At 40.6% G+C, this 9,603-nt stretch overlaps 1 pseudogene; it reads left to right on the forward strand.

Moving 5' to 3' along the window:
• LOC109107620 overlaps window positions 1-7,777 on the forward strand; it is a 14,756-nt pseudogene extending 6,979 nt beyond the window's left edge.
• Window positions 7,778-9,603: the final 1,826 nt, after the last annotated feature.

Consider the following 9,603-nt stretch of genomic DNA (forward strand, 5'->3'; position numbering starts at 1 on the left):
CACAGCGGAGTCTAATGTATGTATTTCATGTCCAGTAATGATCAGAGTGTGCCAGGAGCTGTAATCTTGACAAACAGGGTGATGAAAAATTGAAGTGTCATGAACATCACAACCTTAAGTTTGATTTGTGTAACCATTTTAATGTCATACATAGTTCTGATAGCTTTGATGAAATTTTCTATATTCTAAATGTGAAAATAGTAACAGTCCACTAGTTGATCTCCCAAGCATGGAACAGATAAAAGTTGAGTGTTTTGCACAGTGTTAAAGCATCAAAACAGAGATCAGAGTTTAAATAAGGCCAGATTATGTCCTCTCTGCTAGAATAAAAATGTGAAGGAAATGAGGTTGAAAAGGGGAGACAAACGAAGGATTTCTCAATACTTTGCCTGCTCCTCTCTTCTCTCCTACTCTTTTTGCCCCCGTAGCTGAAACCGCCCCTGTGTCATTAGCAGACCTGCCCTAATAAACACTCTCTTTTGGCAGAGGAAGAACCGTACCAGTGCCCTCAGAAAACCCCTACATTAAACACCTCCACGTGCACCAGAGGCTGACAGTCATGAAGGAGCTGAAGAGCAAGGCATTCTGGAGGGCCGTTTTGGCCGAGGGTGGGTATGTACCCTCGTCATCTTCTCAGCATTACAGATCGCAGTGGGAAACGTCCAACAATGACAAACAGATCAGGAGGGTCAAGGTGGCTCCGCCTTGTTATGTCCTCGCCACTCTTGCCCCAAAGCTGGGTGAACCTCAGGGAGCAATCTGAATCCCAGCTGTGACGCTGGGCTTGCTGGCCAGCTGCCAGATCAGCTTGCGAAGGCTGTGATGTACATCGTGGCACAGTTGTTTGGTGCAGCGCTGGCGGAGCGGATCGTGTTATGGCTGTCACTGATGGGAGAAGCCCTAGGGACTAAATTCGTGGTGAGCTAACGCTATGTGTATCTTCAGTACTTTCCTGCTAAGAAACCTGTCTCTTGACTGCTCTTGTTTACAAGATACATGAGTCGCTTACTGTAGTTCAATTTCAGTTTTTCTTCTAGTTAAAAAATATATTGTACACTTCCAAGAATCTCCAAAACTTGGAATAATTGTAATTTAAATGTAAATTTGAAGTCTAGGAATTTAATGATTTGTTAAGTTTCAACAGTCTAAATAATATTTTTTTTTCATATGTTCTTTTCTAATTTTTTTCCTGAAATTAGGCACACAAATAGAAAGAATGTTAAGAACTTCACGAATTTTCGACACTGTTAAACAATACTATCAAACTGAGATATTTGTTTTTAAGCAAGTCAACGAAATTTATAGTGAACAACACACACATAAACTATATTAGAGAGCTAAGAAAAAAGACATAAGCACAGCACCAAGGTTCGAGATATACACATAAACACCCCCGCACACATCTCCACGTTTTAACTTACAGCATGTAATTTTAATGTTCGACACAGATAAAACCACGCACGAACGCGCAGCTATCACACACACACAAGTGAAATATTATGACATGATATTATTTAAAAAATACAAAACGCAACAAATCAATTGGTAACCAAAGGCAACCCGCGCCACTCGACTGTGCCTGCGTCTTACTGAGTTGAATAAAGTAATAGACATTATTTTAAAAAAGGGTTATTTTTCTGTAAATATTTATATAAAATATGTAATATTTGCATAATGCATAATAGTTATAACAAACATAAGTATAGTATAATATGAGACTTCATAATGATTTCAGCAACCATTCTTTTCAATTAATTTAACCTATTACAAAAATAAAAAATGGTATTAAAAAACTATGTATTGGACATATAAAACCTGTTTAAGAATTATACAAAAATTTTAAAATGTAGAATGATAGAAAATGAAAACAGAAAATGTAAAAATAAAAACGGATTCAAAAAATGTAATGAAATTACAATAGTTGCTCACTGATAGTAAAGCAGCACTGCTCTGTGTGTCACTGTAAATGTGCGTGTGGGCTGATGATACTCTGTATCTGTCTTCAGAGGCGGCGTTCTTTCCTGTGATTATGTTTTCTCAACATGTCAAGAAGGTGTAATGCACTTATTACTTTGCCAGTAAACAGAGTCAATTCATGTTATTGCTGAGTGACATCAGACGGCTGTCCTCTGACCTGAAAACATTTCTTACTTGCATAAATGTACATTTACATTTACATTATGTTTCCTGCTTATATCTTATTGTATAAGTGATCAGATGAGACTCTGAGTGTTTCCTCTGCTTTAAATAGATTGTGATGTTTGCGATGCATTCAAAGAAATTATTAGAAATACTGATTAGTTGTTTGAATTTACACAACAATCTAACTAAATCTATTTTTTATTTACAGATAAGCAATAGTATTTCTCCCTGTCAAGGTGTTGGTATTGAACTCTTCGCTACCTTCCAGCTAGTGTTGTGTGTCATAGCAACCACAGACAAAAAAAGGCGGGATGTGACAGGCTCCGCCCCTCTGGCCATTGGCCTCAGCGTTTGCCTGGGCCATTTGACAGCTGTGAGTAATCAGCATTCACTCTTCTCCTGCTGCTGCTGTCTCTTTTCTGCATCAGCATTCCTGTAGCTGTTGTAAATATTGCCAGGGTTACCATATAAATACATAAAGCAACATGACATGTATAGAGTGATGTTTAAGATTAGATTAGATTAGATTCAACTTTATTGTCATTGCACATGTAAGGCAACGAAATGCAGTTAGCATCTTACCAAAAGTGTGATAAGCAGTAAGTACAGGATATATAGTGTCTACAATATGTTACAAATGTACAATAAATATACAGATAAGGCAGTACTATGGACATAATTTACAGATTTTTAAATACTATCGGCATTATATAAAGATAGGTGTACTATGAACATACTATACAGATGGATTATGTAATAAGTTAATGTACACTATAAGCAGAAACTATGAGCATATGAACATTATTTACACTAGTGCAGTGGACAGTGAAAAGTGCATAGAAAAATATTGCAGTGTGCAAATGGATCATTCAGTATTCTGGATGAACAGACAGAAGTGCAAGTAATAACAAGTGAACTGTTTTTTGTTTGTAAGCCAGATGTAGTGTTGAGTAGGGGTGAGGAGTGTGTGTGTTTGGTGTGTGGGGGTGGTGGTGGTGGTTTGGGGGGGTGGTGTCAGGGGGCAGAATTCTGTAAGGAGACAGCTGTATGGAAAAAGCTGTTCCTGAGTCTGCTGGTCCTTGTCCGGAGGCTCCTGAAGCACCTCCCGGAGGGCAGGAGGTTAAACAGTCTATGGTCAGGGTGAGAGGAATCCTAAAGAATGCTGCAAGCTCAACGTAGACAGCATTTTCTCTGGATGTCCTCAATAGCAGGGAGTGGTGTCCCTGTGATGCGTTGGGGGGTTTTCACCACCCTCTGCGGTCAGCAACTGAGCAGTTCCCATACCAGACTGTGATACAACTGGTTAGAATGCTCTCGATCGCACACTGGTAAAAGTTCACCAGGATGGCTGAAGACAGCTGGTTCTTCTTCAGTGTCCTGAGAAAGAAGAGGCACTGGTGAGCCTTCTTGACCAGGCTAGAGGTGTTTGTGGTCCAGGACAGGTCCTCTGAGATGGTGGAGCTTGAAGTTGGAGACACGTTAAACAACCATCCCGTAAATGTGGATGGGGTTGTGCGTGCTTCCTTTCTTCTTCCTGAAGTCCACAATGAGCTCCTTTGTCTTGTTGGTGTTAAGGAGCAGGTTGTTGTCAGCGCACCAATGTCGCCAGGTGCTGTACCTCCTCCCTGTAGGCAGTCTCATCATTGTCTCTGATGAGGCCAATCACCATGGTGTCATCTGCAAACTTGATGATGGAGTTGGATCCAGGCACAGGCTTGCAGTCGTGGGTGTAGAGGGAGTAGAGGAATGGGCTCAGCACACAGCCCTGTGGTACGCCGGTGTTGAGTGTGACGGTGGTGAAGCAGGTGTGGCCTGACCTAACATGCTGAGGTCTGTTGGTCAGAAAGTCCATAATCCAGTTGCAGAATGAGGTGTTGATGTCCAGGTCTCCAAGTTTTGTAGTCAGCTTGGAGGGAATGACCGTGTTAAATGCTGAGCTGAAGTCAACAAACAACATCCGTACATATCTGTTGTTATTGTCCAAGTGTGTGAGTACAGAGTGCAGCACTGTGCATACTGCATCCTCTGTGCTCCTATTGCTGCGGTAAGAAAATTGGTGGGGGTTCAGTGTGGGTGGGAGGCAGTCCTTGATGTGTGCTAGGTCGTTCAAAGCACTTCTTAATGATAGGTGCGAGTGCTACGGGGCGTAGTCATTCAGGCACATCGGGGAGGAGTGTTTCGGCACTGGCACAATGGATGTGGACTTAAAGCTTGTTGGCACAGTTGCTTGGGTGAGGGACAGGTTGAAAATAGAGGGTGGGAAGTCGTGGCCTAATGGTTAGAGAGTCGGACTCCCAATCGAAGGGTTGTGAGTTCGAGTCTCGGGCCGGCAGGAATTGTAGGTGGGGGGAGTGCATGTACAGTTCTCTCTCCACCTTCAATACCATGACTTAGGTGCCCTTGAGCAAGGCATCGAACCCTCAACTGCTCCCCGGGCGCTGCAGCATAAAAATGGCTGCCCACTGCTCCGGGTGTGTGTTCACAGTGTGTGTGTGTGTTCACTGCTCTGTGTGTGTGCACTTCGGATGGGTGGCGACTGCTCCGGGTGTGTGTTCGTTGGGTCACCATACTTGGCTGAATGTCACGTCACTTTCACTTTCACTTTCAAATGTCTGTGAAGACCCCTGCAAGCTGCTCTGCACATGCCCTAAGCACACGTCCAGGAATGCCGTCTGGGCCAGCAGCCTTGCGTGCATTGATCTGGCTCAATGCAGTGTGGTTATCTATGGAGGTGAGTTTGAGGGGTTGGTGGTTTGCTGAGAGTGTGATTTTGGTGGCCGTCTCCTTGCTGTCGCTGTTGAAGTGAGCAGAAAAGTCATTTAGCTCGTGACTGTTGGAGTAGAGTTGCTTGGCTTGTAGTCACTGATGACCTGGATGCCCTGCCACATGCGGGGGTCAGAGTTGGAAAAGTGCTCTTCTACCTTTAGCTTGTAGCAGTACTTGGCCTTTTTGATGCCCCTCCTCGGGTTAGCCCTGGATTTGCTGTGTTGTGGGCTTTCAGCGGGAGTCACACCTCCTTGTTCGTCCATGGCTACTGATTAGGGTATGTTGTGAACTGTTTTTCTGTTGTAACACTGTCAGTAAAGTGTTGAATTGTTGATGTAATTCATTACAGGAGGAGGTATAGATATCAATGTCCGTGTAGAGAGCCGGGCAGCCTGATAAGCAGACATACCCAGTACGTGTGGTGAAACCTGTCCTGAAGTAAAAAGTCAGCTCAGTTGGCCACACTTTGATAGTCCTCACTGATGGCTTCACACGGTTGATGAGGGTGAATACTTGGGGGTGAGAAACAAAGAAAAGGTGATCAGACTGTCCGGAGTATGAGGGGAGGGGTCGTGGTGTAGGCTCCATCAATGTTTGTGTAAACATGATCCAAAGTTTTGTCTCCTCTAGTGTGGCAGGAAACATGTTGATGGAATTTGGGAAGCACTGTCTTTAACTTTGAGTGATTAAAATCACCCGCAACAATAAAAGCAGGCTCCAGGTGAGCAGTCTGTTGTTTTCTAATGGCCGCATGTAGTTCGTTCATAGTAAGCTTGGCATTAGCATCCAGTGGAATATAGCACTGCAGGAGAAGGTGGGAACGTGATAACTCCCCGTGGGCAGATAAAAAGGTCGTACTCACAAACATGAGAAAATCTAGGTAGATGGAGCAGTCTACTCCAACAATGACATGTTCGTACAACAAGCTTTGTTAACAAAAATGCACAATCCACCACCTCTTGACTTGCCAGAGTCATCTGCTGTCCTATCTGCCCGGAGTGTGTAGCGTCCGGCTAGCTCAATAGCATTATTGGGTACGTCGCTGTGTAGTCATGTTTCTGTGAAAACCATGACATTGCAAAACAAAAGTCTCTTACTGTGGGTGATGCGAAGTCATAACTCGTCCATTTTGTTCACCAGTGACCACACATTAGTGGGGAAAATGTTGGATAAACAGAGCCGGAGCAGTGTTAGCTTTAGCTTAGCTCTTAGACCTCCACGCTTCCCCTGCCTTTATTTACGATCTCGACACCGCCTGCGAGCACTTCCACCTGGCCAGGTAGAGTGTGTAGCCTCGGGTGTTCTGGAGATCTCAGGGTGTGTGATGAGTCTAGGAGTGGTGATAAAAACTGTGGAAAAAGTTGTTACACCAAATATCCAAACGATTTCCTGTCTGGTGTAAGATGTTAAAGCAAAGCTGTTCAGTATGAACAGACCTGAGATGAGCAGGAAAAATACTGCAAAATTGCAAAATTTGGAGAGACGCTGAGCCTCGCGATGTGTACGCGCCGCAATCTTGGTCAATTTTGGCCAATCTTGGTCAATTTAAATATGTAAATTAGTTTCTACTTCAAGAGAAATAATAATAAAGTAGCATAACTGATTAAAAAATGGGCGGCTTATTTCTCTGGCTCAGTCACCCATGACTCCTCGGAGCTTTTTTCTCTGTTTAGACCAGCTCACTGGATGTGGATCAATCCTGCTCGATCCTTTCCGCCCTGCGTGGTGGTTCTTTCAAAGATCTTACCAACCACTGGGTAAAAATTCACCCCAGTTTTTTTCCCTGAAAACTACTAGCATTATATCAAAAAAAAAAAAATGAACATTTTTAAAATGTAAACATTCGACTTTATCAGAAGACAGAATCAGATCATATTGAACTTTTATAGTTAATGAGTAACAATTATATTATTTTAGATTAATGCCTAGTCAAGAATAATCAATAGTTAACTTAGTTAAATCACATGTTTGTGTATTGTTGGTAAAAGGGTTACTTAATGTACTTAAATAGCATATGCAAATGCAGAGGTGTTTATTTAAAGGGACAGTTCATCCAAAAATGAAAGATCCTTTCATTTACTCGCGACTTTGCATTGCTACCAGTGTTTTCATAATTATACTTTTTTCAGGTAGTATAAAATATGTTTGCAGATATTTAAGAAACATGCTAAGTTAACATACTTGTTTATCTGAAAATTAATGCTACAGGTAGTTATTCTCCTTTAAAAAATGTGCGTTCCGGAATCTCTGACTTTGTTTTGTTATGTGAATGCTGAGTTATGCCAGTTTACCCAATTGTATTTTGGCACCCTGGGTACCAGTTGGCGAAAAACACAGCGTGTTTCATTTCATTCATCGTGTTTCAGGTCTATTGGGTGCAGCTGCGCTGGTCTATGACTTTCCTGCTCTACCCTAAACTGGACGACTTCCCCGACCGCGTGAGGGTGCTGGTGTCTGGCCCGGCCACAGACTATGACCTCAACGTTACTGACGATCCCCGTGCTGTCGAGATGTCAGCAAAGTGATATGAATATTTAGTGTATGATATTCTTCAAGACCACAAAACATCTGTAAATATACCTGTTTATCCCACAGGGAAAGCATTCATTTTAATTGACTATATGACCGCGTGGAATCGCACGTGTAAAACTGTCTTTGTAGCTGTTCAAAGGGACATCTGGCGTTTTGTATTGAATAATTAGAGTTTTGTATTATTGTTTGTACTCTTGTTTAGTGAATCAGTATGTACCTCAGGAAATTTATACAGTTTTCACTATTTTTTTTTCTCAAACACTTTGTGTTTTTGTGAACTTTGTATTGTGTTATGTGTCCACTATAAAATTCTTTTTTTGTAATTAAACTTCAGAATGTTTAATCCTAAAGTGTTTTTCTTCAAATTACAAAAATTCAATTCCAAGACAAAAGGTTTAAAAATTAGTTGATGTTTTTAAGTCGCACATATGCAAGGGTTAACCATCACATTTTATATCCATAAAATTTAGAAAAAGCCTGCTTTGTTTTAAAATGTGGAAGACAGCCGCGTAATCCACTGGTGGCAAGTTGAAACAGTTTATTTTCAGATAGTCAAAATGGCATAAACAGAAATAAATGATGTAAAACTAAACTAGACTTTAAATATAAACCTGAACCATGATTTTAGAAACTCACTGACAGTGGGTAAACTCAAACAAAGGGACAAGGGACTAGGGAAATAAGAGGGCTATAAATACTAGGGCTAATTAGAGTAGCGAGGCACAAATAAGAACAATCAGGAAATCACAGAAGGGAAACAGGAACTACAACTACAAACTAAAAGACTAGATAACAAGAGCACAAAAGAAATAGAAGCCTGACAGCAATATTTCACTTTCAAAGAAGCTATATGTCCCATAAGCCTTCTGTAGTCTAAATCTTTCTTGAAAAGTGTCGGCTAAATTCTCTAATCTTGCCTGGGTCCTAATTGGGAGAGTAAAAAATATAAAATTAAGCATTTTTTTAAGCATGTGTTTTTGAGCAAAATTAGAAAAGTGCATAATTTGGAGTGAAATGTGACCTGGATTTATTTTATTGAACTTGATGCAATTATGAAGCATATCAGAGAACAATCCTGGTGTAACATAAACTATAGAGAAGTATGAAACAGTGTGTGATACACACTTATCAAAGAACTGCCTGTACAGCATACACCAAAAAAAAAGTTAATTTCTTGATTTCTCGTAATTTCAGACATTTATATACAAGAATATCAATATTACTCAAATGATGTAATTGTTTAAACAAATTATGTAACTGATGTTGATCCTAGTTTTATTGGCTGTGATATTGTTTGGTAATGATTGACCATCATTTTCTTTCATATCGGCTTCTCTGAAGAGGTAGCCAAAGTGCTGTTTTTAAACAAGAGAATGATGTGAAGAATCTCAAAGTCAATAAACAAAAAAGTCAGTTCACACATGTACGGAAATATTTAATACAGGTGAATAAGCCATCTCGCACTTCTGGAAATGGTGTATAATGATGTTTAATGGACTTGTAGCAACCCATGGATAAAGCCTGGAAGCCCACCTCCCTCCTTTGTGCATCTTATCCTGTCTCATATCCTGTTCCACACCAAGGAATGTCACATCTCTTTTTTCCTTATTGTTCCCAAGGTCATGTAGTAAACCAATGGTCATGGATGAGTAGCCTGATAATAAATAAATAAATAAATAAATACATTTTCTGCATAATAAAAATGTTGTATTCCAAAGTATTCAATCTGTAAACAAAATAACATCAAATAAACTAAAAAAAGAAAAATAAACAAAATGCCTCTTCAGGAGCTCTGCGGTGGAGCTCGCCTTGTGCAGTATTATAATCCTGTGATACCGGAGGCTGCTGTTTTAGGACTGCATTTTTAGGAGCCTAGTTTTTTGTAACAGCGCCACCTAGCTAATAGTACTCCATCAGAGGAGACCTGATTCAAACCTGGAATTATTGATTCAAATGGGTGCAAAGACTGCTAGACCATGGAAACGATTCAGTTTTATTCTCTTCCTATCTTATTTTTAATGAGGCGATTTCAAACTTGAAATGTGTGACGCTTTCTGTGTCATCCGCTTGCAGTTATTTTTAGCTGTACAACATTCAGTTATGCTGTCAGATGTTGAGACTGGTATTTGTTATCATATTAGTTTAATTTATTAACGTAATCAT

The sequence above is a fragment of the Cyprinus carpio genome, chromosome B2 (genome assembly GCF_018340385.1).
Source record: "Cyprinus carpio isolate SPL01 chromosome B2, ASM1834038v1, whole genome shotgun sequence".
Lineage (NCBI taxonomy): Eukaryota > Metazoa > Chordata > Actinopteri > Cypriniformes > Cyprinidae > Cyprinus > Cyprinus carpio.